This window comes from Rhinatrema bivittatum, chromosome 4 (genome assembly GCF_901001135.1).
Source record: "Rhinatrema bivittatum chromosome 4, aRhiBiv1.1, whole genome shotgun sequence".
NCBI lineage: Eukaryota > Metazoa > Chordata > Amphibia > Gymnophiona > Rhinatrematidae > Rhinatrema > Rhinatrema bivittatum.
Window position 1 is genome coordinate 246078541 of NC_042618.1, and position 26345 is coordinate 246104885.

Sequence of the window (26345 nt, forward strand, 5' to 3'; positions counted from 1 at the left end):
GGAGGATGGTTTCATTTTCTTGAGGATGGATTCAACTTCTTTTGCGGCAATTGTTTCAAATGAGTTAAGCTTGGTGGCGGGGTTGGTAAGGGGAGTCTTGCTGGGTGGGTTGGAAGAGGGGAACCTTAACAACAGTTTGTGCGTTTGGTCCTGGAAATAAAGTGCGAGGTCCCCGCATTTCATGCTGGCTTCATCGTCTGGGATATGGGGAAGAGGTAGTTTAGTTAGAGAGGCAACAAATTCAAAAAGGGCATGGGCATTGTATTGGAATTGGTGAATCTTGCGGGCGTGGGAATCTTTTAGTTTTATTTAGCATTTCACGGTAGTTATGGAGTGAAGTTTTATAATTTGTGAGGAGAGTGGGATTAGGATCTTTGCACCAGCTTTTTTCTAGCTTTCTAAGTTGGTGTTTCATCTTTTTCAGGTTGTGCGTGTACTAGGGATGTGAATCGTTTTAGGACGATTAAAATTATCGTCCGATAATTTTAATATCGTCTTAAACCGTTATGGAACACAATACAATAGAGATTCTAACGATTTATCGTTATAAATCGTTAGAATCGTGAGCCGGCACACTAAAACCCCCTAAAACCCACCCCCGACCCTTTAAATTAAATCCCCCACCCTCCCGAACCCCCCCCCAATGACTTAAATAACCTGCGGGTCCAGCGGCGGTCCGGAACGGCAGCGGTCCGGAACGGGCTCCTGCTCCTGAATCTTGTTGTCTTCAGCCGGCGCCATTTTCCAAAATGGCGCCGAAAAATGGCGGCGGCCATAGACGAACACGATTGGACGGCAGGAGGTCCTTCCGGACCCCCGCTGGACTTTTGGCAAGTCTCGTGGGGGTCAGGAGGCCCCCCACAAGCTGGCCAAAAGTTCCTGGAGGTCCAGCGGGGGTCAGGGAGCGATTTCCCGCCGCGAATCGTTTCCGTACGGAAAATGGCGCCGGCAGGAGATCGACTGCAGGAGGTTGTTCAGCGAGGCGCCGGAACCCTCGCTGAACGACCTCCTGCAGTCGATCTCCTGCCGGCGCCATTTTCCGTACGAAAACGATTCGCGGCGGGAAATCGCTCCCTGACCCCCGCTGGACCTCCAGGAACTTTTGGCCAGCTTGTGGGGGGCCTCCTGACCCCCACGAGACTTGCCAAAAGTCCAGCGGGGGTCCGGAAGGACCTCCTGCCGTCCAATCGTGTTCGTCTATGGCCGCCGCCATTTTTCGGCGCCATTTTGGAAAATGGCGCCGGCTGAAGACAACAAGATTCAGGAGCAGGAGCCCGTTCCGGACCGCTGCCGTTCCGGACCGCCGCTGGACCCGCAGGTTATTTAAGTCATTGGGGGGGGGGTTCGGGAGGGTGGGGGATTTAATTTAAAGGGTCGGGGGTGGGTTTTAGGGGGTTTTAATGTGCCGGTTTTGCGATTTTCGATTTTTCGATTTTTTCGATTTTTCACGATTTTTCATGATTTTTCACGATATTTTACCCCCCCAAACGGCAACAATACGATTCCCTCCCCCTCCCAGCCGAAATCGATCGTTAAGACGATCGCGGACACGATTCACATCCCTAGCGTGTACCAGGGTTTTAGTTTATTATTTTGGGAGGAGTTTATTTCTCTTGATTATAGTGGGCAGATTTTTTCTGCCACAGTGTTAGTGAGGTTGCGTCAAGATTGTCTGACAGGGAAGTAATGAGGTCATCTTTATTGCATGATTTTCTATAGTGTATGATGGTTTTTGAGTTTGAGGGGTGGAGAGGGTTCTTGATGGAGCAGGTGGTTTTAATCAGAATGTGGTCAGACCAGGGAATGGGGGAATATGTAGGGGGGGTCAGGTTGTATAAGGGAGTTTATGAAGATGAGGTCGAGAGTATGTCCAGCTCGATGGGTGGAGTTGTTGATAATCTGTCTAAAGCCTATCGCCTTTAGGGATTTTAGTATAGTGTCACAGGAAGTTGTGTGAGGCATAGAATCAACATGAAGATTAAAATCTCCAAGGATAATAGTTGGGGTGTCTATGCTAATGTTCTTAGTGATATATTCAATGAGAGGAGAAGGGTTTGAGTCTAATGTTCCTGGGGGGGGGGGGGGGGGGGGGAGTATATTAGGCAGATTTGGAGAGATGGGGATTTGAAGAGACCTATCTCTAGCTTGGGGGGGGGGGGGGAATAATAGTTTGATGTATTAATTTGAGTTTCTTTTTGGTTGCCAAAAGGATTCCTCCACCATTTTTTTTGGGTCTGGGTATGGATATAATGTCATAGGATTCTATGGGTAACTGATTTAATAGGACAATGTCAGTTTCTTTCATCCATGTTTCTGTGATAGCACAGATGTCTGGATTCAAGTCTAGTAGGGTGTCTTTGAGAATAGGTATTTTTTTGCATATTGATTGTGCATTGAGGAGGATGAGGGAGAGGGGCGGTCAGTCCAATGATTTGGGTCATGGGAGGGGTGATCATGGAAGGGAGTAGTGTTTTAAGGTATGATTTATGTCTGTGGGGGTGAGGAGGGGGGGTTTGTGATTGTAGTGTTTGAGTTTTGGTATCTTGTGGGTCAGCATTGTGTTAGTTGTGTTGTTAGGGCAGGTAGGTGAAGATGGGGTTAGCAAAGTGCGAGCTTGATGGTGTGTTAGGTATGTCAGGGATTCGGTGAGGGAAGTAGGAAAAGTTTGCCAGAGGTTGAGGGGTAGAGGAAGAAATTCTGGCTGGAAGCAAAGGTCTACTGTAAGAAGACTGCAGGGCAAGTTGAGGACAATAGTGATAAGTTTCCTCACTGGCAGAAAGGAAGCTGGCGACGGTTGAGGTGGGTTAAGGAGTTAACCAAAGCTAAATGGGGAGAAGGTGAAGAGTGGGCAGGGTAACTAAGAAAGCTAAAGTGGGCCAATTGAGAAGGGTCAGGGTGGGTAAGGCACAATTTGAAGCACAAAGGGGAGCACTAAGGGGACAGGCCCTTTATTTGCGCACCTTCGGTGCGCGACGCCAAGGAACGTGGCCTGCTTTTCATCCAGGTAAGTGGTCCCTTGCGCTAAGGTCACTACCGGTGCGGTGACTCATGGTAGGCAGGGTCCGGTCGTGTTGGAGTGGTGTCGGTCGGGCCAGTAGGGAGGCCGCTCATGGGCAGTGCACCCTGACCCCGATGAGTCGGTGCCGATTGCACGGGTGCGGCAGCGGGGTTCGCAAGCGGCAGGCGCGGCCGAGAGAGGAAGATCTGAGGGAGCAAGACCTGCTTTTCAGCCAGGTATGCGGTCCCTTGCGCTGAGGTCACTACCGGGACGGTGACTCATGGTAGGCAGGATCCGGTCGCGTTGGAGTGGCGTCGGTCGGGCTGGTAGGGAGGCCGCTCTCGGGCAGGTTTATGTTGTTCAATAATTTGAATACTATCACATCTATCTTAAATTTGATTCTTTGGGTTATAGTAAGCCAGTGCAGCTCTTTAAATACCGAAGTTATATGAGCTGACTGACTTGTGCCAGTCAATATACGTGCCTCAGATGAAAGAAAGACTGAATTGCTTTGCAGCTGCAACTTTAAACTCCCTGAATGAAGTAATGTGGGAGACTGATGTATCAATTTGGGTGCAACCAGGCACAAGACAAGTAATACTTTTTTCACAGGCTTTCACTATAGTGTGAAAGATAAAGTGTACCTAGCAGATGGAAAATGCATTTCTGTGATGGGGAAAGAAGGATGGCTTACATGTGCAACCACTGCTGGCCACAGGCACAGAATTCTCATGAAAGACATACTGTATCTGTTGCGCTTCCCAGCCGTGTCCGTTCCGTGGCCGGGTCTGCTCACCTGGCCCGACTGTCCACCAGTTCCGCCCTGAGTCCCTGCATTGCTCGGCCGCGGCTTCCACGGGCGTCCCCGGCTCCTTCACGGTCTTCCTTGTCACAACTGTCCTCGCGCTGGGGCTCGGCATCCTCCTTGGCATTGGCACTGCTCCCTAGCGCGCGTGGAGCTCTTCCCAAGTTAAAGGGCCAAGCGAGAAGAAAACCTCAGGCGGCGCCAGAGTCTGACATCACTTGAGCAGGGTATTTAAACTACAGCTCAACCCTTAGCTCATTGCCTTGACAATTGGGTCATACACTCCGATGTGTCTAGTTTGCCTTCCAGCATTTCCTGTTTGTGTCTCTTGTTCCAGTGTCTCCTGTTCCAGCGTCTCCTGGGTCTCCTGTTCCAGCATCTCCTGTTCCTTCGTTTCTCCATCCCTGGAAGTATCCTCCAGACTGATCTCACGGTACTGACCATTGCTTGCTCCTGACTACTCCTAATCGCTGCCTGGAACTGACCTCTGCCTGAACACTGACTACTCTTGACTGCTGCCTGGAACCAACCTCTGCCTGAACACCGACTACTCTTGACTGCTGCTTGAAACCGACCTCTGCCTGGACCCTACTTCCAGATTGACTACAGGTCCTGACTCCTGCTTCGGCTGAACATTCTGACTACTACTCTGGCCTTGATCCTCGCCTTCTATTCTGGCCTCCAGTGACCACTAGACATTCTGGTTTGGAGCTCGACCGTGCACCCTTGTTCGTGGTGGGCACTCTTCTGCACTTTCTCTCCAGGAGACCCTGCGAGGCCCACCTAAGACCAAGCGGCCCGGGTAAACAAGGGCTCAACCTGAGGGAACCCTGGGTTGCTATTGGCAAAGCTCCAGCTAGCCTCCTGTGCTCCGCCTCCTGGTGGAAGGTGCTCACCGGGTCTGACCGGATAGCCATACCAATCCTGCACCAGGCCAAGGGTCCACATCCAGCGCAACAGTATCTGCCAGACCTGAAGGAAAGCCTCCTGTCAGTGAAGTGTCTGACAAGCATGGGGTCCACAATTCTCTTCTGCAAGGATGCATGCTTGGTTAAGAAGGGGTCAAGCATAGTGGCACAAATGGTTGTTGGTAAAAACCTGTATAGAATCATTTGCATAGATGAGGAAGCTAAAGCATCTACCCAACCCCCACACCAAAACTGCATACACATATGGCACAAATGCCTAAGACACATATATCAAGATGTAATAAATGACTTACTGAAAAAACAGATGACAGTGCATTTTAAGGTAGCCCCATGCACAGAGATTCCGATATGCATGTGCCGTCTCAAAGGCAAAGAAACAGCTGAGGGCAAACCATCACAGAGCAAGTCAGCCACTGGAGCTAATCCACAGTGATCAATGTGGACCAATGAAGACAGCAACCCCTTCTGAAAACATATATAACTGACCATCATTGATGATTACTTCAGGTACATAAAAAAGTAGGGATGTGAATCATTTTAGGACGATTAAAATTATCGTCCGATAATTTTAATATCATCTTAAACCGTTATGGAACACAATACAATACAGATTCTAACGATTTATCGTTATAAATCGTTAGAATCGTGAGCCGGCACACTAAAACCCCCTAAAACCCACCCCCGACCCTTTAAATTAAATCCCCCACCCCAAATAACTTAAATAACCTGCGGGTCCAGCGGCGGTCCGGAACGGCAGCGGTCCGGAACGGGCTCCTGCTCCTGAATCTTGTCGTCTTCAGCCGGCGCCATTTTCCAAATGGCGCCGAAAAATGGCGGCGGCCATAGACGAAAAAGATTGGACGGCAGGAGGTCCTTCCGGACCCCCGCTGGACTTTTGGCAAGTCTCGTGGGGGTCAGGAGGCCCCCCACAAGCTGGCCAAAAGTTCCTGGAGGTCCAGCGGGGGTCAGGGAGCGATTTCCCGCCGCGAATCGTTTTCGTACGGAAAATGGCGCCGGCAGGAGATCGACTGCAGGAGGTCGTTCAGCGAGGCGCCGGAACCCTCGCTGAACGACCTCCTGCAGTCGATCTCCTGCCGGCGCCATTTTCCGTACGAAAACGATTCGCGGCGGGAAATCGCTCCCTGACCCCCGCTGGACCTCCAGGAACTTTTGGCCAGCTTGTGGGGGGCCTCCTGACCCCCACGAGACTTGCCAAAAGTCCAGCGGGGGTCCGGAAGGACCTCCTGCCGTCCAATCTTTTTCGTCTATGGCCGCCGCCATTTTTCGGCGCCATTTTGGAAAATGGCGCCGGCTGAAGACGACAAGATTGAGGAGCAGGAGCCCGTTCCGGACCGCTGCCGTTCCGGACCGCCGCTGGACCCGCAGGTTATTTAAGTTATTGGGGGGGGGTTCGGGAGGGTGGGGGATTTAATTTAAAGGGTCGGGGGTGGGTTTTAGGGGGTTTTAATGTGCCGGTTTTTCGATTTTTCGATTTTTAACGATTTTTAACGATTTTTCACGATATTTTACCCCCCCAAACGGCAACAATACGATTCCCTCCCCCTCCCAGCCGAAATCGATCGTTAAGACGATCGAGGACACGATTCACATCCCTATAAAAAAGTATCTCTTGAGTCAAAAAAATGAAACACTGAAGAAACTCAAGAAGTATGTGGCAATGACAAGCATCAACTTCCACTGCAAACTTAGAACCATTCACATGGACAACAAAGGACAATATGGGGAAGATTTTCAAAAGTACGCGTGGGCGTACATGTACGTTCGCTACCCGGCGCACACACATGTACACCCGATTTTATTTCAGCTGACTCTGAAACGATATCCGAAACCCACCCCAACTCTTCCAACTTAATTAATTACAACGGGGTTGTAAAAAAAAAAAAGAAACCCAAACCCACCCCAACCCTTCAAATTTTATAACAGGCACATGCATGTTATAAAATCGGGGGGGGTTGTGCGCACCGACGCCCACGGGCTTGCCTGTTCCCTCCCCCCTAAACTAACTTTCCCCACCCCTTCCCCTTGCCTTTCCCCCCCAGCCCTTCTCTAACCCTCCCAAATTCTTATTATACCTCTTGGGCCTGCCTGGAGGCAGGCGCAGGTTGCACGCACCAGAAGCCTGCCGGCACGCGATCCTCCGGCACCGCGGCAAATGGCCACTGTGCCGGAGGCCTCTGGCCCCGCCCCACCCCGGACCGCCCCTTTAGTAAAGCCCCAGGACTTAGATGCGTCCCGGGGCTTTATGCGCGTCGCCGGGCCTTTATAAAATAGGCCCGGGGCGCGTAAGCCACTCCATGCTCGTAAATCTTTTAAAATACGGCCCTATGTGAATAGGCAGAAAACCTCATGTGCATTACCTGAGGGTATTTGGCTGCAAGGACTATGCGTATGTCCCAAGCAAGAAGCTTGATTTTTTTGTTGCTTGAAAAACACTGAGAAACACCATGAAATCAAATGCCCACTGCAGATCCAAATGCAATAAAAAATCAAGATAAGTTCTTTTTCATTTGGTTCAGTTGAACAATAGAGTTTGGATATTTTAATTGCAAATGAAAAATCTAAAAAATTATATATGAATATTCAATGAACTACCATCGTAGTATGACCAATGATTATATATAAGGCTGAGTAAGAGTGTGAAGGCACATACTGATGATGCCTAGTATGAAGGTCATTTCGTTAGCATCTGAGAGAAAATAGCTTTTTCAATTAGAGGGGAGGAGGATTATATTTCAGTTGCAACACTCCACTTAACCACATCACTAATTGTACAGAAGAGAGTGTTGTCTTTTGGTTGCACCGATAATTTATTGCCAGACAACAACCAAAACCGAAAGGCAATCAATAAACTACTCTACATATCAACAGTGACCAGATCAGATATCACAGTTGGCATGCTGCTCATCCACTGAAGCAGAATACATTTCAGTAGCGTAAACATTTCCAGGACGTTATTTGGCTAAGCCAATTGCAGAGTCAATATGCTCAAATCCATAACTCTAATAGAGAACAACCAGGGGCGCACGCTTTTCCGCACACTTTTCATGAATTTTCAAAGGGAAACCATGTTTGTACTTTTCCTTTGAAAATTTGGGTAAAGTATGCACATTGAAATTGCTAGCATAGGGCCTCATTTTCTAAACAGATCGCACACGATAAGGGACGTTTCAACACGCGAAATGTCCCTTATCGCGTCCAATACCAAAATGGGGGCGGAGTTGGCCCCAGAAGAGGAGGAGTCGGGGTGTCACCGGGGCCGACTCTGCGAAGACGCCGCTGACGATGAAAAGGTAAGGCCCTTTTCGCGTCCGAGTTCGCGCCCAATAGCTACACCTTCTATGGTGGCACTATTGGGTGCGAAACCGATCGCTGCCAGCTAGCACAGGCCCGCCCCCCATTTCGGCCCCCCACCCCTCATTCCCTAATATCGCAGACCTGTGATACTTTAGAAAATGAGGCCCATAGTTAGCAACTGCTGTTTTGTGCAGGTAGCTGAGAAGGGGAAAAACAATTAATGCATTTTTTAAAATGTCGCATATGTTAGCTATTTTTCCTGCATAAATGGTTTTGTAAATTGCTCTCATTAAATTCCATATTTAAACCATCTCCTTCTCTCATGTCTTTTATGCAGTCTTTCAACCTTGTTCCTTCCACTGCCCTCTATATCTGTCACAAGCATGTTTAAACTGGAGCCGTGTGTTGCGGTCCCGGTTGCTAGGCTAGCGACCGGGTCCTTACCTTTCTGCTGCCTCTCCCGGTCTCGCCGTGTTCCGTTGCTCCTGGGGCCTGCAGGGCCGCATGGCAGCGTCTCTCTCCACGTGGAGACGCTGCCGAGGGACGACTCAGACTTCTCCCACTGCCAGGCAACGCGCGCGCGCGCGAGCAGGGGGCTCTTAAAGGTCCAGCACCCGGAAGTGCTGAACCGCCCTGTTCCTGACGTCAGACGCTGGCCGGCTATTTAAACCAGCGTCTGACTTCCTTGCTTTGCCTTTGCAACGAGGTCACTCTACTGTGTGCTTAGTTGCTTCCCAGCGTTGCTTTCAGCCTTGGTTCCTGCTTGTTCCAGCCGTGCCTTGCTTCCAGCCCTGGTTCCTGCTTGTTCCAGCCGTGCCTTGCTTCCAGCTCCGGTTCCAGCTTGTTCCAGCCGTGCCTTGCTTCCAGCCCTGGTTCCTGCTTGTTCCAGCCGTGCCTTGCTTCCAGCTCCGGTTCCAGCTTGTCCCAGCCGTGCCTTGCTTCCAGGTCAGGTTCTGTTTGGTCCTGCTGTGCCTTGGCTCCAGCTCTGGGCTCTACTTGCTGTCTACATATCCTGACTCCAGCTCCGGTTCCTGATTCTCCTTGTCTTCAGCCAGCCACGAACCTTGGTCTTCTTCACGATTCTCCTTTGTCTTCAGCCAGCCACGAACCTTGGTCTTCTTCACGATTCTCCTTTGTCTTCAGCCAGCCACGAACCTTGGTCTTCTTCACGATTCTCCTTTGTCTTCAGCCAGCCACGAACCTTGGTCTTCTTCACGATTCTCCTTTGTCTTCTGCCAGCCTCGAACCTTGGTCTTCTTCACGATTCTCCTTTGTCTTCAGCCAGCCACAGACCTTGGACTCATTCACGATTCTCCTAAGTCCCAGCGACTCGGACCCCTACGGGCTCCTCCTGGGGGGGTCTTGGGTTTCCAGGGTGAAGACGCCATCAGTCCGCTCCAGCTGAGTGCCGCCTCCCGGCTTATTAACTCCTGTGGACGCTGTCCACCTCAGCCGGCCCAAGGGTCCACTATTGACTTTACTCATAACATAACAGTTTGCAAAGGCCATGGACTCGGCGGACTATGCTCCTATGCAGGCCATCCCTGGCATGGCCCAAAGAATCCAGCAGCAACAGCAATGTCTGGAAGTCTTGGCTGCTACGGTGGATCGCCTAGCCAGTCGCTTGGACGCCAATCCTCCTCCGGTGGCACAACCCCCGCCTCCACCGGCGGTTCTAGCTCCCGCGCAGACTCAGCTTCCAGCGCCTACTCGATACTCCGGGGATGCCAGATCGTGCAGGGCGTTTTTGAATCAGTGTTTCATCCGCTTCACTTTGCTACCAGGGCAGTTCCCGTCTGATGCCGTCAAGGTAGCATATATTTTGTCTCTGCTCGATGGGAGAGCTATGCTATGGGCCTCTCCCATGTGGGAGAAACAGGACGCCATGCTGCACAATTTACAGGATTTCGTGACTCGCTTCAAACAGACTTTTGACGAGCCAGCTCGTGCTACCACCGCTACCACTGAAATTCTACAGCTACGACAAGGATCCCGTTCTCTGGCGGAGTACGCTATTGAATTTCGTACTCTGGCGATGGAACTCGGCTGGCAGGATGACTGTTTGCGGGGTATTTTCTTGGAAGGCCTTGCAGGCCGTATCAAGGACGAGCTGATGGCTCGCGACCTGCCCTTCGCTCTGAACGGGGTGATAGACTTGGCCGGGAGGATTGACCGGCGATTGCAGCAACGAGCTAAGGAGGGTCGAGTTCCTCGTCGGCCTGTCTCTTTGGCACCCTCCTTCTCCAGGTCTCTGACTTTATCTCACAAGACGTCATCAGCCTCCCACAGCCCCTCTGAGGAACCTATGCAGCTTGGTCGGGCGCCCCTAACCGAGGAGGAGAAGACACGTCGCCGCACTCAAGGCCTGTGCTTATACTGCGGCACTAAGGGTCATTTCCTGGGTCAGTGTCCTGCGAGACCGGGAAAAGCTCAAGTCTAGGGAGAGATGAGGAGGTTCCCCTAGGCTATGTTAATGCTACTCCTCAATGTACAGTTCCTATAACGTTGGAGTATCCAGGTGGCTCCTTTCAGACTCTAGCTTTCATTGATTCCGGAGCCGGAGGGAACTTTATCTGGAGAGAACTGGTACACCAATTAGGACTACCTACTAAGCGCCGGATACCTCCATTACGGGTTACCTCTATCCAGAGAACCCCTCTACCTGGATCCATTTCTGAAACTACGATGCCTCTCACTTTACGGACGGGAGTGCTTCACACTGAGACAATCTCCTTTTTGCTACTTGATAAATCGGTGCACCCTGTGGTCCTGGGACTCCCTTGGTTGCAACAACATGCTCCGGAGATCCATTGGGACTCTCTCCAAATTGCGCAATGGAGTCCTTCCTGTTTCCAGAATTGCCTGGATCCCATTCCTAGACCGGAGATATTACTCTCTCACTCTGCCCTGGACCTTCCTTTGCCGTACCAGAATTACGCTGAGGTGTTCTCCAAACAAAAGGCTGAACTGCTTCCATGCCATCGGCCCTTCGACTGTGCCATTGATTTACTACCTGGTTCCACTCCTCCGCGGGGTAGGGTATACCCTCTTTCTCTGCCAGAAACCCATGCAATGTCAGACTACATTACGGAGAATCTTGCCAAAGGGTTCATTCGTCCTTCGCACTCCCCTGCAGGAGCAGGATTCTTTTTTGTGTCCAAAAAAGATGGCTCCCTCCGGCCGTGCATAGACTATCGAGGTCTGAACTCCATCACTAAGAAAGATCGCTATCCCTTGCCTCTGATCCCAGAACTGCTCGATAGACTTCAGGGGGCCAAGATCTTTACAAAATTGGATTTACGTGGAGCATACAATTTGGTTCGTATTCGTCCCGGTGACGAGTGGAAGACAGCGTTCAACACACGAGATGGACATTACGAATACTTAGTAATGCCTTTCGGCTTATGTAATGCCCCTGCTGTCTTCCAGAATCTGATGAATGAGGTACTCCGGGAGATGCTTCATTCCTTCGTCATAGTGTACCTTGATGACGTCCTGATCTATTCCCAAGATCTTTCTTCCCATCGCCAACACGTCAAACAAGTCTTACAGGCTCTAAGGGACAATCATCTATACGCTAAATTTGAAAAATGTCAGTTTGAGCGCGAGTCGCTTCCGTTCTTGGGATATATTGTTTCCTCGTCCGGTTTCCAGATGGACCCAGAGAAGGTGGCGGCCATTGTCAATTGGCCTCGCCCGTCTGGCCTGAAGGCGCTACAGCGATTCCTTGGATTCGCCAATTTTTACAGGCATTTTATACCACATTACTCCCAGAAGGTAGCTCCTCTCACGGCGCTTACTCGCAAAGGGGTTAACGCTCACGATTGGTCCACTACCCGCCTCGGCTGCCTTTGAAGACTTAAAACAAGCATTCCTAGCCGCTTCCTGCCTACGACACCCAGATCCACAACGACCCTTCATCTTGGAGGTCGATGCCTCGAATCTGGCTGTTGGAGCGGTGCTCAGTCAACACGATACTTCGGGCAAATTGATGCCATGTTCTTACTTCTCTAAAAAGTTTTCGCCTGCTGAATGTAACTATGGCATCGGAGACAAGGAACTCCTAGCCATTAAGTTAGCCTTCGAGGAGTGGAGGCAATGGCTGGAGGGGGCTAATCATCCGGTGACAGTGTACACTGACCACAAAAATTTATTGTACTTGGCCCGAGCTCAACGACTAAACTCGCGGCAAGCAAGATGGTCACTCTTCTTCAGTCGTTTCAATTTCATCCTCAAGTTTCGACCAGCGGAGAAGAACGTTCGAGCCGATGCTCTATCTCGTACCTGTCAGCCGGAGGAAGAGGACGACTCTCCACAAACCATCCTGGATCCTGCCTGTGTTCAACTAACTACTACTTCCATTTGTTCCTCAAGTAAGACTACGGTTCCTAAAAGGCTTCGGAGGGAAGTCCTGTCTTGGGGCCACGACTCCTTGACCGGGGGGCACGCTGGTAGACTAAGAACTTTGGATCTTATAAATCGTTTCTATTGGTGGCCAGGTCTTCGACGTGATGTTTCCCTTTACGTGAGTTCTTGCCCCACTTGCGCTCTGCAGAAACCGCTTAATGGCCCCCCGAGAGGGTTACTACAACCGTTACCTATACCCACGGAACCCTGGACACATATTGCCACTGACTTTATGGTGGAACTCCCGCCTTCGCAAGGCAAGACTGTGGTATGGGTCACGGTGGACCGCTTCTCTAAAATGGCTCACTTTGTGCCTTTACCCAAATTACCTTCCGCCACTGAACTGGCTTCTCTGTTCACACACCATGTATTCCGTATTCATGGTCTGCCTCAGGACATTGTTTCAGACAGAGGTCCTCAATTCACAGCCAGGTATTGGAAAGCCTTATGCAAAAAATTTAAGATCCAGTTGAGTTTCTCTTCTGCTTTTCACCCGCAAAGTAATGGGCAAACTGAACGCATGAATCGTTCTTTAAAGTTGTTCCTACGAGCGTTCATTAACCACAAACAAGATAATTGGGTGGAGCTTTTGCCTTGGGCTGAATTCGCCTATAATAATCAGATACATACGGCGACGGGGAAATCCCCTTTTCAAATTGTGTACGGTAAACAGCTCAAACCACCGTTACCTCTACCTGTACCAACCTCCTCACCCGCTGCTCAATTGTCCGCGGAGCAATTGAGTAAATTGTGGTCCTCAACTCAACACCGTCTTCAGAAGGTCGCACGCACTGCTAAACGCTACTATGATCGACACCGAAAACCTGCATTCACCTTCCTCCCAGGCGATCGAGTGTGGCTTAGTACAAAGAACATTCATTTGAGGCAACCTTCCAAGAAACTCTCTCCCAAGTTCTGTGGTCCCTTCCGCGTAGCAGAAAGAGTAGGGTTGGTCTCTTACCGTCTACGACTCCCAACCACTTTACGCATTCATGATGTCTTTCACGTCTCTCTCTTAAAACCAGTAATTCTTTCCAGATTCCACCCCAGGCCTCTTGACGACGCTTCCACCACCACGGATGGGGATCCTACGTTTCAGGTACGAGAGGTCCTGGATGCTCGTTTCGCCAACAGACGTTGGGAGTATTTGCTGGCCTGGGAAGGTTGTGGAGACGAAGACAATACGTGGGAGCCTGCCCGCAACATCTTGGACAAGACTCTCCTACAGCAATATCATCTGGACCATCCTGACAGGCCTAGTCCTCTGAAGAGGGGGCGTAAAAGGGGGGGTACTGTTGCGGTCCCGGTCGCTAGGCTAGCGACCGGGTCCTTACCTTTCTGCTGCCTCTCCCGGTCTCGCCGCTTTCCGTTGCTCCTGGGGCCTGCAGGGCCGCATGGCAGCGTCTCTCTCCACGTGGAGACGCTGCCGAGGGACGACTCAGACTTCTCCCACTGCCAGGCAACGCGCGCGCGCGAGCAGGGGGCTCTTAAAGGTCCAGCACCCGGAAGTGCTGAACCGCCCCGTTCCTGATGTCAGACGCTGACCGGCTATTTAAACCAGCGTCTGACTTCCTTGCTTTGCCTTTGCAACGAGGTCACTCTACTGTGTGCTTAGTTGCTTCCCAGCGTTGCTTTCAGCCTTGGTTCCTGCTTGTTCCAGCCGTGCCTTGCTTCCAGCCCTGGTTCCTGCTTGTTCCAGCCGTGCCTTGCTTCCAGCTCCGGTTCCAGCTTGTTCCAGCCGTGCCTTGCTTCCAGCCCTGGTTCCTGCTTGTTCCAGCCGTGCCTTGCTTCCAGCTCCGGTTCCAGCTTGTCCCAGCCGTGCCTTGCTTCCAGGTCAGGTTCTGTTTGGTCCTGCTGTGCCTTGGCTCCAGCTCTGGGCTCTACTTGCTGTCTACATATCCTGACTCCAGCTCCGGTTCCTGATTCTCCTTGTCTTCAGCCAGCCACGAACCTTGGTCTTCTTCACGATTCTCCTTTGTCTTCAGCCAGCCACGAACCTTGGTCTTCTTCACGATTCTCCTTTGTCTTCAGCCAGCCACGAACCTTGGTCTTCTTCACGATTCTCCTTTGTCTTCAGCCAGCCACGAACCTTGGTCTTCTTTACGATTCTCCTTTGTCTTCTGCCACCCTCGAACCTTGGTCTTCTTCACGATTCTCCTTTGTCTTCTGCCAGCCTCGAACCTTGGTCTTCTTCACGATTCTCCTTTGTCTTCAGCCAGCCACAGACCTTGGACTCATTCACGATTCTCCTAAGTCCCAGCGACTCGGACCCCTACGGGCTCCTCCTGGGGGGGTCTTGGGTTTCCAGGGTGAAGACGCCATCAGTCCGCTCCAGCTGAGTGCCGCCTCCCGGCTTATTAACTCCTGTGGACGCTGTCCACCTCAGCCGGCCCAAGGGTCCACTATTGACTTTACTCATAACATAACACCGTGTTAGCTTCCACTATCTCTAGTGGTAGGTTCTTCCAGGCCTTGTCATCTTCCTTTTTGTTTTTTGCAAATCCTGTCTTAATCCAAAACCCAGGATCCCTCTCATCTCTTATCAAGCTTTATAATAATCCAGTCACTCAAACTAGTGAAGCTATTGCCTGAAATATTCACCCACCTATGCTCATTGATGTTAAGTTATAACCATGACAGCTATGAGTTTATGTGTATAAGACCAAAATTGATTAATGCTTTACCTGCAGTTTTTAAAAAAAATAATTTTTGTTTGATTTGCTTATTGAAAGACATTTTTATAAATAAGGTGAATGATCGATGGCCTGTTCATTGAAGAGCACATAATCTGGCTCAGTTCATTGCACTAACCTTTTTCAAAGCCCGATACAATTGTAACACTGTTGTTAGGATTTTAACCATGGCTGATCCATGCAGGTTATTTAATCTTTCTTCGAAATCTGATGCAGCCATTACGTCTGATGTTAGGATTTTAACCATGACCTTTCTATGTAGGTTATCTGGGCTTCTTGGAAGTCTGATGAGGCCAAACACCACCATTTTCTGTTCTTTGACTTGTATTTGTCCCTCTTTTTCCATATGACTGAGCAAACATTCAAGCCCTTTAGCCCATTTTTTTTACCTGCTAACTCCCACCTGCCCTTATCACTGTGCTCTGCCTGTCCCGATCATGCTTAAATTCTGTCATGGTTGGAAACAAGTGGTCGGTTGTTTCATAGAGCATATTTGTCACTACACTGAGCATTAATTGGTATTAAATTCTCATTTTTTTCTAAGAATTTTGGCAATTAAGTTTACAATACCCTGGCTCCTTGTAGCTTATTTTGCCATTGAGCTGGCCTTGATAACTGGTAGCTAGGGTAGCCTCATTTCCCCTCCTTCCATTATTATTAAATCGTTATCCAAAAATCTTGTGAATTTTGGAGGGTAACCCATTGTGTTTTATATTTTCTTGGAAATTCACTTGGAGTGCTTTGGAGACTTTTATGTGTTTAAAGGCTCAATTTAGTTGAAAGTACTGTTTCTGTTGGACTTGTAGCATACCTTCTAGACCTCCAGGTGATAGACTTAACTAACAGTAAATTAACACAAATAAATAATAAGCCCAGGCAGGGAGAATCTTATTAAAAATGACACCGTCCTCCATGTAAACATCTGGGGGCTCAGCAGTTGCCAAACCAGTTTAATTGCTCAGTCAATAGCTTTGTTGCTGTGATCCACCAAAGAAGGATGTGAATAATTAACATGTAGATTAAAAAATCTGCCTTGCATCATGTTACTATTTTATCGCCAGGTGAAAACCATATACAGTTTAATAGGATCACCCCCCGGAAAAAGCAGATGCCAGACTGTCTCTTTTATCATCTAGTTCTAACACATGACTATGTAGAAAAAAATTCCCTCCCCAAAATTATCTAGCTGATTTACAGCTGAGCAATTAAAATAATTAGACATGGTATTTTACCAAACATTTTTAAGTTCAGGGCTCTCTTTCAGCCAATTTTTATTTTAAGCACACTCTAGCTGCCAAAATGAATTGGCTAGTAGCTGGGCAAAGAAACATTTTTTATTTGATTCTCAGAAAGAACTGAAGGAGTAAGGGGGAAGAAATGTTTAATCAAGGAAAGGCAACTCCGGTCCTTGAGTGCTGCAACCCATTTAGATTTTCAGGATATCCACAACAAATATACATGGGATACATATGTATACAGTGGAAGCAGTATAAGCAAATAACATTTCATGAATATTCAATATGGATATCTTGAAAATCCAACTGATTTACAGTACTTTGCAACTGTACAAAAAAAAATTGTTTTTTCATATTGAATATATGTGGCCTTATAGCAAAAGGACCTTTCCCTCTTCTATGGCGCCATTTCAATAATTGGCCACATTCAGCTGGATAACTATTTATATAGTCATTTATATAGTCATTTTCTAAAGGGATCTCGTGTGATACCTAGATCGTGGCAGACTCTGTGACGACTTCGCTGACGGCGAAAGGTAAGAATCCTTAATGTCGCTAGTAGCGCGCCTAATAGCACCACCTTTCACCTAGACTAACAGGCTAACTTTCACGGACTCCTCTTCGGCCGGGTAGGCCCGACCAGCATCCTGCCGCAGCTCTCCATGTACGAGGGAGACACCGCCAACCCAATGTGCTTGCCCCGCAACCGAGGTGCGCATGCGCCCGGGGGCTGGAGTTTTAAAGGCGCCAGTGTGGGAAAAACGAAGAGGACGCCCCGGATGACGTCAGATGCTGCAAGGTATTTAAACCCTGCAGCTTGACTAGGACTGGGCCTTGCAATGAGGTTGACTCTTTGGAGGATCTAGTTGTCTTTCCTGCTTCCTGGTTCCTGACTACTTGTGACGTCTGACTTCTGGCTCCTGACCTTGCTTCGACCTTTGACTCCAGCTTCTGCTCCTGTCCCTGGTTTTGGCTTCGATGTCTGACTTCTGGCTTCTGACTCGGCCATCCACTGACTCTGACTCCAGCTTCCGCCCCTGGTTTTGGCTTCGGACTTCTGGCTTCTGACCCAGGCTTCGATCCTCGACTCCGACTTCAGCTTCCCCTTCATCCACAGGTATCCGGTTCTTGTTGACCTAGAGGATTCTCCTAAGTCCCAGCGGCTCGGGCTCTCACGGGCTCCTCCCGGGGGAACCATGGGCTTCCAAGGGTGAAGACTCTTCTAGCCTCCTGGGCCCTGCCGTCCTCATCTTCCATCTCTTCGGCCGCTTCCTGGATCCTTGGTCGCATAGGGTCCCGCCTAAGTCCAAGAGGTCTGGGTCCCTTTGGGCTCCTCCTGGGGGACCTCGGACTTCCAGTGGTGAAGCCTTCTTCGGAGTCTCTCTTCAGCGCTGCCTCCCAGCTGCGACACTCACTGTGGGTCTCCACAGTGCAACACTTGCAGTCGCAACCGGTCCAAGGGTCCATAATCCTAACAGTTTGCAAGGCCATGGACCCGGCGGATCTCGCGAGCCTGAAAGCTATTCCAGGTATAGCCCAGAGGTTGCAGCAGCAACAAACCTGAATCGATTCTCTGATATCGACTGTGCAAAGATTAGCAGACCGGATGGATGGATGGAGCCACCTCACCTGGTTCCCCTGCACCAGTTGCAGCAGTAGACGCCGGATCTACTGCACCCATACAGTTGCCCGCACCATCGCGGTACTCAGGGGATGCAAAGTTATGCTGAGGGTTCCTGAACCAATGTTTCATCCGGTTCAATCTATTGCCAGCTCAGTTTCCCACGGATCAGATTAAGACCAGCTACATAATCTCGTTGTTGGATGGGAAACCACTGGCGTGGGCCTCTTCACTCTGGGAGCAACAGGACTCCTGACTAGCCAACCTGGTGCAATTAGCCCTCCCACCGACCTACAGCTGCATCCGAGTTGCTCCAGCTACACCAGGGTAACCGGCCATTGTCCAAATACACCGTGGAGTTTCAGAACCTTGCTGCCGAGTTGAACTGGGGAAGCAATAGCCTGCACGGCATCTTTTTGGAGGGTCCCTCTCCCAGACTTCAGGATGAGTTGGCGGCCAGGGATCTCCCGGATGACTTGAATGATCTCCCGGATGACTTGAATGATCTCATCGATCTGGCGGGCCGCGTGGACCGCCGTATCCAACGCTGGGAGAGGAAGTCTACTCAGAGATCCGGGAACTCTGGAACCACACCTTCCCAAAACGGGCACTCCCCTTCTGCCTCTTCAGGAGTTCAAGATGCAGAACCCATGCAGGTTGGCCGGGTCCCAATTTCGCAAGAGGAAAGGAGAAGACGTCGGTCCTAGGGACTATGCCTGTATTGTGGTGGCAAGGGACATTTCCTTGCCCGCTGTGGCGAGCGTCCAGGAAATGCACGGATCTAGGGACAGTCGGGGAGCTAACCCTAGGTCACACCACCCAAAGGGGAGTTCGATACGCTGGCCCTGATTGACTCTGGAGCCGGGGGAAACGTCATCCTCAAGGACTTAGTCCAACAACTCCAGATTAGGGTCCAACCACAAAGACCCTCCCTCCGTGTGTCTTCCATTCAGGGAAAACGCCTTCCAGGAACTATCTCCATTCATACCAAGCCTCTCACGCTACGCACTGGTCGCCTGGACGTAGAGGAAATTTTGTTCCTCATCTTGGGAAAGTCCATGCATCCGGTCATCCTGGGGCTTCCTTGCATCCGGTCATCCTGGGGCTTCCTTAACACAGCCCTCCGTGTACACGTACCAAACAGAAACCTAAGGTCAGCGAATAAAGCACTCCTTACTATCCCATCAATTAAGACAGCAAGACTAACTCAAGTAAGAGAGAGTATCCTTGGCAGGACCCACACTGTGGAACACCATGCCACTAGAGTTAAGGTTGCAAAAAGACAACAAAATCTTCAGAAAAGGCTTAAAAACTTGGCTATTCAAGCTAGCCTACCAAATAGAGAAGGAGAAACAGTGAGGCAGGCAAAGTATGAGATATGAACAAATAGTGTGTAGCTGTATTTCGATTTGTTTTTTACTCTACCTTCTCGATCTTCACAAGATGAGAAGTTGACACTTATAAAAATAAATTTTTTTTAAACTGATAGTTCCTGGACAGTATTGTATCACACCCCAATTATATCATTGAGAAAACTATGTACCGAATCATTATGGCACGCGTGTAAATTAATGTATCTCAGCATCCTTATTTTATGTGCCTTATTGTAAACCGTTGTGACGGATCCTTCCTAACAACGGTATAGAAAAGATTTAAATAAATAAATAAATAAATAACTAAATAAATAAATACTCTCCCGTAATCTGTTGGGATACCCTTCAGGTGGCATCCTGGGGGCCCTCGTGCTTCGACTCCTGTTTGACTGCTGTTCCCCGACCGTCGATACCTCTCCTGACAGCTTCTGTGGCACTGCCGCCCCACTATCAAGACTACCTTGATGTCTTCTCCAAGGAGAAAGCCGAGCTCCTCCCGAAGCACCGCCCTTTCGACTGTGCTATCAACTTGCTTCTGGGTACCATGCCGCCACAAGGTCGAGTATACCTGTTGTCACTTCCAGAGTCACAGGCCATGTCCGCATACATCTGGGAGAACCTGGACCGAGGGTTCAATCGACCATCTAAATCCCTGGCTAGAGTGGGGTTCTTCTTCGTAGCTAAGAAGGATGGGTCCCTCCGACCCTGCATAGATTATCGCAGCCTGAACAGTATTACTCGGCATGACCGATATCCTTTGCCCTTAATTCCAGAGCTTCTGGACAGGCTACAAGAAGCCAAGATGTTCACTAAGTTGGATCTCCGTGGGGCATATAACCTGGTGAGGATTCGGCAGGTGATGAATGGAAGACCGCTTTCAACACAAGGGATGGCCACTACGAATACCGGGTCATGCCCTTTGGCCTCTGTAACACCCCTGCGGTCTTCCAAAACCTCATGAACAAGGTACTAAGGGACATGCTTCACAAGTCAGTCACTGTCTTCCTGGATGATGTCCTGATTTATTCAAAAGACTTGGACACACATCGCCGAGATATCCGCAGAGTACTGCAAAGACTTCGGGATAACCGGTTTTCGCTAAAATGGAAAAATGCCAATTTGAGCGGGAATCCTTACCCTTCCTTGGGTATATTGTGTCCACAGGTTTCCATATGGATCCCGAGAAGATCACAGCCATCAGGGACTGGCCTCAACCTGAGGGGGTTAAAGCGCTCCAACGCTTTCTTGGCTTCGCCAACTTCTACAGACAATTTATACCACATTATTCCACGATGGTGGCGCCTCTGACGGCCCTTACCAAGAAGGGGACTGATGCTAGGAACTGGCCTGCTGCCGCAGCATGGGCATTCCAGGAACTGAAGGCAGCCTTTCTGCACGACTCCTGCCTCCATCTCCCAGACCCCCAATGTCAGTTCATTGTGGAAGTTGACGCCTCCAACATGGCAGTCGGGGCTGTTCTGAGCCAACTGTCCAGCAATGGTAAAGCTCTGCCATGTTCCTACTTCTCCAGGAAATTCTCAACTGCAGAAAGAAATTATGGTATCGGAGACTAAGAACTTCTGGCTATAAAAATGGCCTTCGAGGAATGGCGCCAGTGGTTGGAAGGGGCCCAGCACCCAGTGATTGTGTATACGGACCACAAGAACTTAGAATACCTGTGTCGCGTTAAGGAGGTACTGGACATGCGGTTCCGCTTCAGACGCTGGGACCTCCTCCTCTCATGGGAAGGCTACAGTCGCGAAGAGAATTCCTGGGAGCCAGCCGCCAACATCTTGGACAAGGCCCTTCTCCATCAGTTTCATGTGGATCATTCAGCTAAACCCAGGCCTCCAGGAAGGGGACGTAGGAGGGGGGTACTGTTACGGGACTGGGCCATGCCCCGGTCCCTCCTCCTACCTCGGGGCTGTCCTGGCCCGCACGGACTCCTCTTCGGCTGGGTAGGCTCGACCAGCGTCCTGCTGTGGCTCTCCCTGTGCGAGGGAGATGCCGCCGACCTGACGCACTTGGCCCCGCCCCCTAGGCGCGCGTGCTCCCAGGGGCTGGGGCCTTAAAGGGGCCAGCGTGGGAAAAACGAAGAGGACGCCCCGGATGACATCAGACGCGGCAAGGTATTTAAACCCTGCAGCTTGACTAGGACGGGGCCTTGCAATGAGGTTGACTCTTCAGAGTTGTCTTTCCTGCTTCCTGGTTCCTGACTACTTGCGACGTCTGACTTCTGGCTCCTGACCTTGCTTCGACCTTTGACTCCAGCTTCTGCTCCTGTCCCTGGTTTTGGCTTCGACGTCTGACTTCTGGCTTCTGACCCGGCTTCATCCACTGACTCTGACTCCAGCTTCTGCCCCTGGTTTTGGCTTCAGACTTCTGACTTCTGACCCAGGCTTCATTCCTCGACTCCGACTTCAGCTTCCCCTTCGTCCACAGGTATCTGGTTCTTGTTGGCCTGGAGGATTCTCCTAAGTCCCAGCTGCTCGAGCTATCACAGGCTCCTCCCGGCGGAGCCGCGGGCTTCCAAGGGTGAAGACTCTTCTAGCCTCCTGGACCCTCATCTTCCATCTCTTCTGCCGCTTCCTGGATCCTTGGTCGCAAAGGGTCCCGCCTAAGTCCAAGAGGTCCGAGTCCCTACGGGCTGCTCCTGGGGGCACCTCGGACTTCTTCGGAGTCTCTCTTCAGCGCCGCCTCCCAGCTGTGACGGAGTCTCTCTTCAGCGCCGCCTCCCAGCTGTGACGCTCACTGTGGGTCTCCACAGCACAACACCTGCAGTCGCAACTGGCCCAAGGGTCCACAATCCTAACACTGAATTCCCCCCAGTTTACCCAGTTCTTTTCCAGGTCCTCAAACTCCTCCTGATTCTTCAGCCTGATTTCCCCCCCGGTTCACCCAGACCTCCCACCCAGCCAATAAATCGTAATGAGCACATTTATTATCACTTACAACAGATAATTAGCAGGTGTAAAAATTGGTGAGTAGGCATTACTGTTGGCCCCATCCAGGAATGCCCTTAGCCTGTCCCTTTTTTATATGCGAATATATGTGCACGAAAGTGAAAATACGCATGTAGTTTGGGCTTTTATAAAATATGGAATATGCAAGTAGTGACTACATACATGCGTATATGCTAATTGTTATACATGTAATGTAGGTTGATCATATTGCTCCATGTCAAGGGGGGCAAGCCAATCCAGTCCTGATTTTAGCCCATTGCATTCATAGAAATGTGGTTCTGATTTCTCTGTTGAATTCCATAAGAAAAGCAGAACTATGTCTCATTGCATGCATTGGGATAAACCAAGAGCTGGTTCAGTTTTTTTTCCCTTGCAACCGCATCGGTTATTTTAAAATTTACATTTGCATGTAGAGTGACCAAGTAGCTCCTTGTCAAGGGAAAAAAAAACAAACTGAACCAGTTTCAGCCGAATCACATCTCTAGTGCATACAGCAATTTTATACCATATGTGCATATAAGGTCATATGTTGTAAAATGACCACGGTCATTTGCATGAGCTGGCATACACATGTACATGTATGCTCATGCAGCTGTTTAAAAGTTACCGTCATTAGTAATAAAAGAATAGGGTATGCATGAATGAAATAAAATCTAAAGTCCCCACACTGTGATAGTAATGTGTGTCCCTGTGCACCTAGGCTGCATCTTAATGGACTATCGTTGCCCGAAAAAGCACCCCTCTTATATGTGAGTCACTCCCTCGAGGATCTTGTAAGACCCCCTACCACTACTAAAGGTGGCCTTCAAGAGAAAAAAGTAAAAAACTGTTGAAGTTGTGTGGTAAATGCTCTGATCTCCTATCCAAATCACCCGCTTTCCAATAAATGCCTCCCACTAGATCCAAATACCCACTCCACTCCTGACTCCCCAACTGACCCTAGGCCACCCCCAGGGCATATCTGATGATCTAGTGGGGACCCTTAGTCTCCTGGCCTGGCGCTCTCTCTAGTTAAAATGGTGCTAGCTGGCCTTCGGACTAGATGTGTCTCTATCATGTGATCACGTCATCAGAGAGCATCAAACACTCGACTCGACACCTGGAGCTCATGGCTATCATCCAATAAAATTACTTCCCTGTATGTGAGCTCCTTTTCTTTTTTCTTCACAATTCAGACCCTGAGCAGGATTTTCCAAGCTTACTTTATAGTTTCTTCTTTTCTTAATTTTTAGTTTGGGTTTCATTCACCCAACTTCTTTATGGTCTTTTTTGGAGTGAATAGAATAGGATTTGTTGAATAACAACTGTCAGAAAAGAAGACATTTTTGCAAAGAAAAAAAAATTATTTAAAACAGGACACTTAGAGATTGCAAGAGGAACCACCACAGACACTCCACTAATGACTTCCATTCCACCTTTCCACCCAAACACATATGCATCTTTTATTTACTCCAAGGTACCCTCAGATGTAAGAGTAATTTCAGACTGGAGTTCTGCTGCATTTACACAGCTCTGGTATTTTCTATGGGAACAAGCCTGACAAGTTTAACACTTCTTTCACATTACCAGATAGCACAACATATTTAAAAAAAATCTTTTCAGGTTTTATAAACACTGTCTAAAATTTCCCAATCCAAAGTTGCTTTTAATTGACCAGTACTGCTTTTCTTGCCATGGATATTATGCTTGTATTTTAAAAACTACTGGGGTCTGTCACTGTTGTTTTGCCCTCATCCATCCCACCATGGATAGTCCTGAGGCTCATTTTGCCCCTTCCAAACATGACTCTTCTTGGATTCAATGCTGCTGTTCCCCCTTCAGGATGCCAACACTTACTTCTCCTCCCTATCCCACTCCTCCTATTCATTCTCTTCTTGATCCTAATTTTTTCTCCTTCTCTTTATGATTTCAATAATCTTGGGCTCCCTCCCTAGCCCACCACCCTCCTGGGAGTGCTTCTCTTCCTCCCAGTCTTGATGATCACTGCACTCTATTTGGCGATGCACCTTCCAGTCTAATGTTTAATCTGTCTAGTCCCAATGCTGACCTATCTCCTTCTACCCAATACCCTCTCAATTCTGATGCTAATCTGTGCCTCCCCCTGAACCCAATGCTTGCTTCTCTTCTCCATCAAGTCTCCACTCCTGTCACTACTCCCTCTTGGTTCTGATGCATGCTCCTCTCCCATTCCTCCCCTTCAGTACTCCATCTATTCCTATTCCAATTCCCTCCTGGTTCCAATGCTCCCTGTTCGTCTCTAGCCTCTGCCCCCAATACAGATACTCTTCCCATCCTTCTGAACCCCATTCCAGCCCCAACATTTGCTTATCATCCTAATCAAGTCTCAATTCTGGCATTGTTCTTTCCCTCTCCCCTTTTCTTATTCCCAGTAAGGAAGTGTCCTGCCTCATCTTTGTCCAGATGCTTATTCCTCTACCCTCCTGACTTGCCCACTTCTGGTTCTATTGGTGCCCCTGCTGTACTCCCAAAGATCTTTCTGGTATTGCTTTGCCATGCCCTTTTCTTGTCCTGCTGCTTGTTCCATCACACCTCCTAAATACCTGATTTGTAATCCTTTCTTATTCCTCTCTGATCCTTCCTCCCTTTGTATCCACTCCTAGCTCCACTGCTTTCTTCTATTGGTCCAGGCACTTACTTCTCTTTCTCAGCCCTAAAGCTAATTCCTCTTTCAATATGTTCTCCTACCCTGGTCTCAACTCTTGCTTCTGCCTTCCTGTTCCTGATCACTGTTCCCTGTAAGCTGTGTGCATATCTGTGCATCCACAGTGGTATGAATTCGCTGCCCGCGGGTCCCCCCACGAGCAGGCTCACTCACCCCATGCTTCTCTTCACCCGACGTGGCCGGACGCTGCCGTCGGGCCTACCACCCGACCGGAGCCGTGGACATGCCTTCCATGCGGCCCAGAGGCCACCCCGGATGTTCCTCTTCACCATGGCCGGAGTCGCGGACTTTCTGCCTCTCTATCGCAGCCGGAAGCCGCCGCCAACGTCTGCTACATCTTTGCGGCACTAAGGCCGCACCCCCGGGCTGGAATCATGGCTGGAGCCGCCCCCGGGATTTCCTGCAGCGGCTAGAGCCGCAGCCTACGTCGGGCCTGCGTCCCAGGCCACCCCTGCTGATTCTAATGCTGTGTGTCGGTGCAGGCCACTGTCCGTGGTCCTGCACAAGCTCCTGCTTCCTCTAGGCGTGTGGCCACGCCTCTCTGCTACATTTAAAAGGACAGACACAGGAAGTGTGCTGGCCCCACCTTTAATGGGACTTCCTGTACCAGCCCTATAAAAGGGCTGCTCCGTCAGTCAGTCTTTGCCTTGCATTGTAGTTGCTTCACTCTGGAGGCTCCTACCTGCCAGAGCTCCATCAGGTCTTCTTCATCTTCTCTATGGAGTTCTTGTTGTCACGCCATGTCAAGTTATGTCTTCGTTGCCTGAGGTCCCTGTCCAGGTGTTCTGGTGTCTCGCTTTGATCCTCCATTTCCTGATGTTCCAGGTTCCTTGATGTCCTGCTCCTGTGTCTTCGTCTTCAGCGCTCTTGAGCCTTCTGGTACCTGTTAGGCCGGGAGTCCCTCGGATGATGTCTTGCCCAAGCGTGGACTAGCCTACAGGTGGACTGGTGTCCTGTGCTCCTGAGCCGTCATGTCCTGCCAGCCGTTGGTGGAGCTTCGGACGACATCGGCTCCGTCATTGGAGTTCTGCTTTGACTGGATCCTTCCGTGCGCTTGTCCCATTCCCAGAGTGGTCCGTGACCAGCCTCCTCGGGCTGTATAGGGCGCGCAGTGGGACAGGGTGGTCCGCGACTCAGTCCCGCGGGTGGGCTGAGTAGGGCGCCCTGAGAGACAGTGCCAATGTCCTTCTGCCCAGCTTGTCATCTCATCTGGACTTCGTCAGTTCCTCGTCTCGTCCTGGATGCCGTTGCATCACTCTTGGTATCATGTCTTGTTCCTGATGTCGTCGCATCGACCACTGGTCCGTGATGTCTTCGCATCAG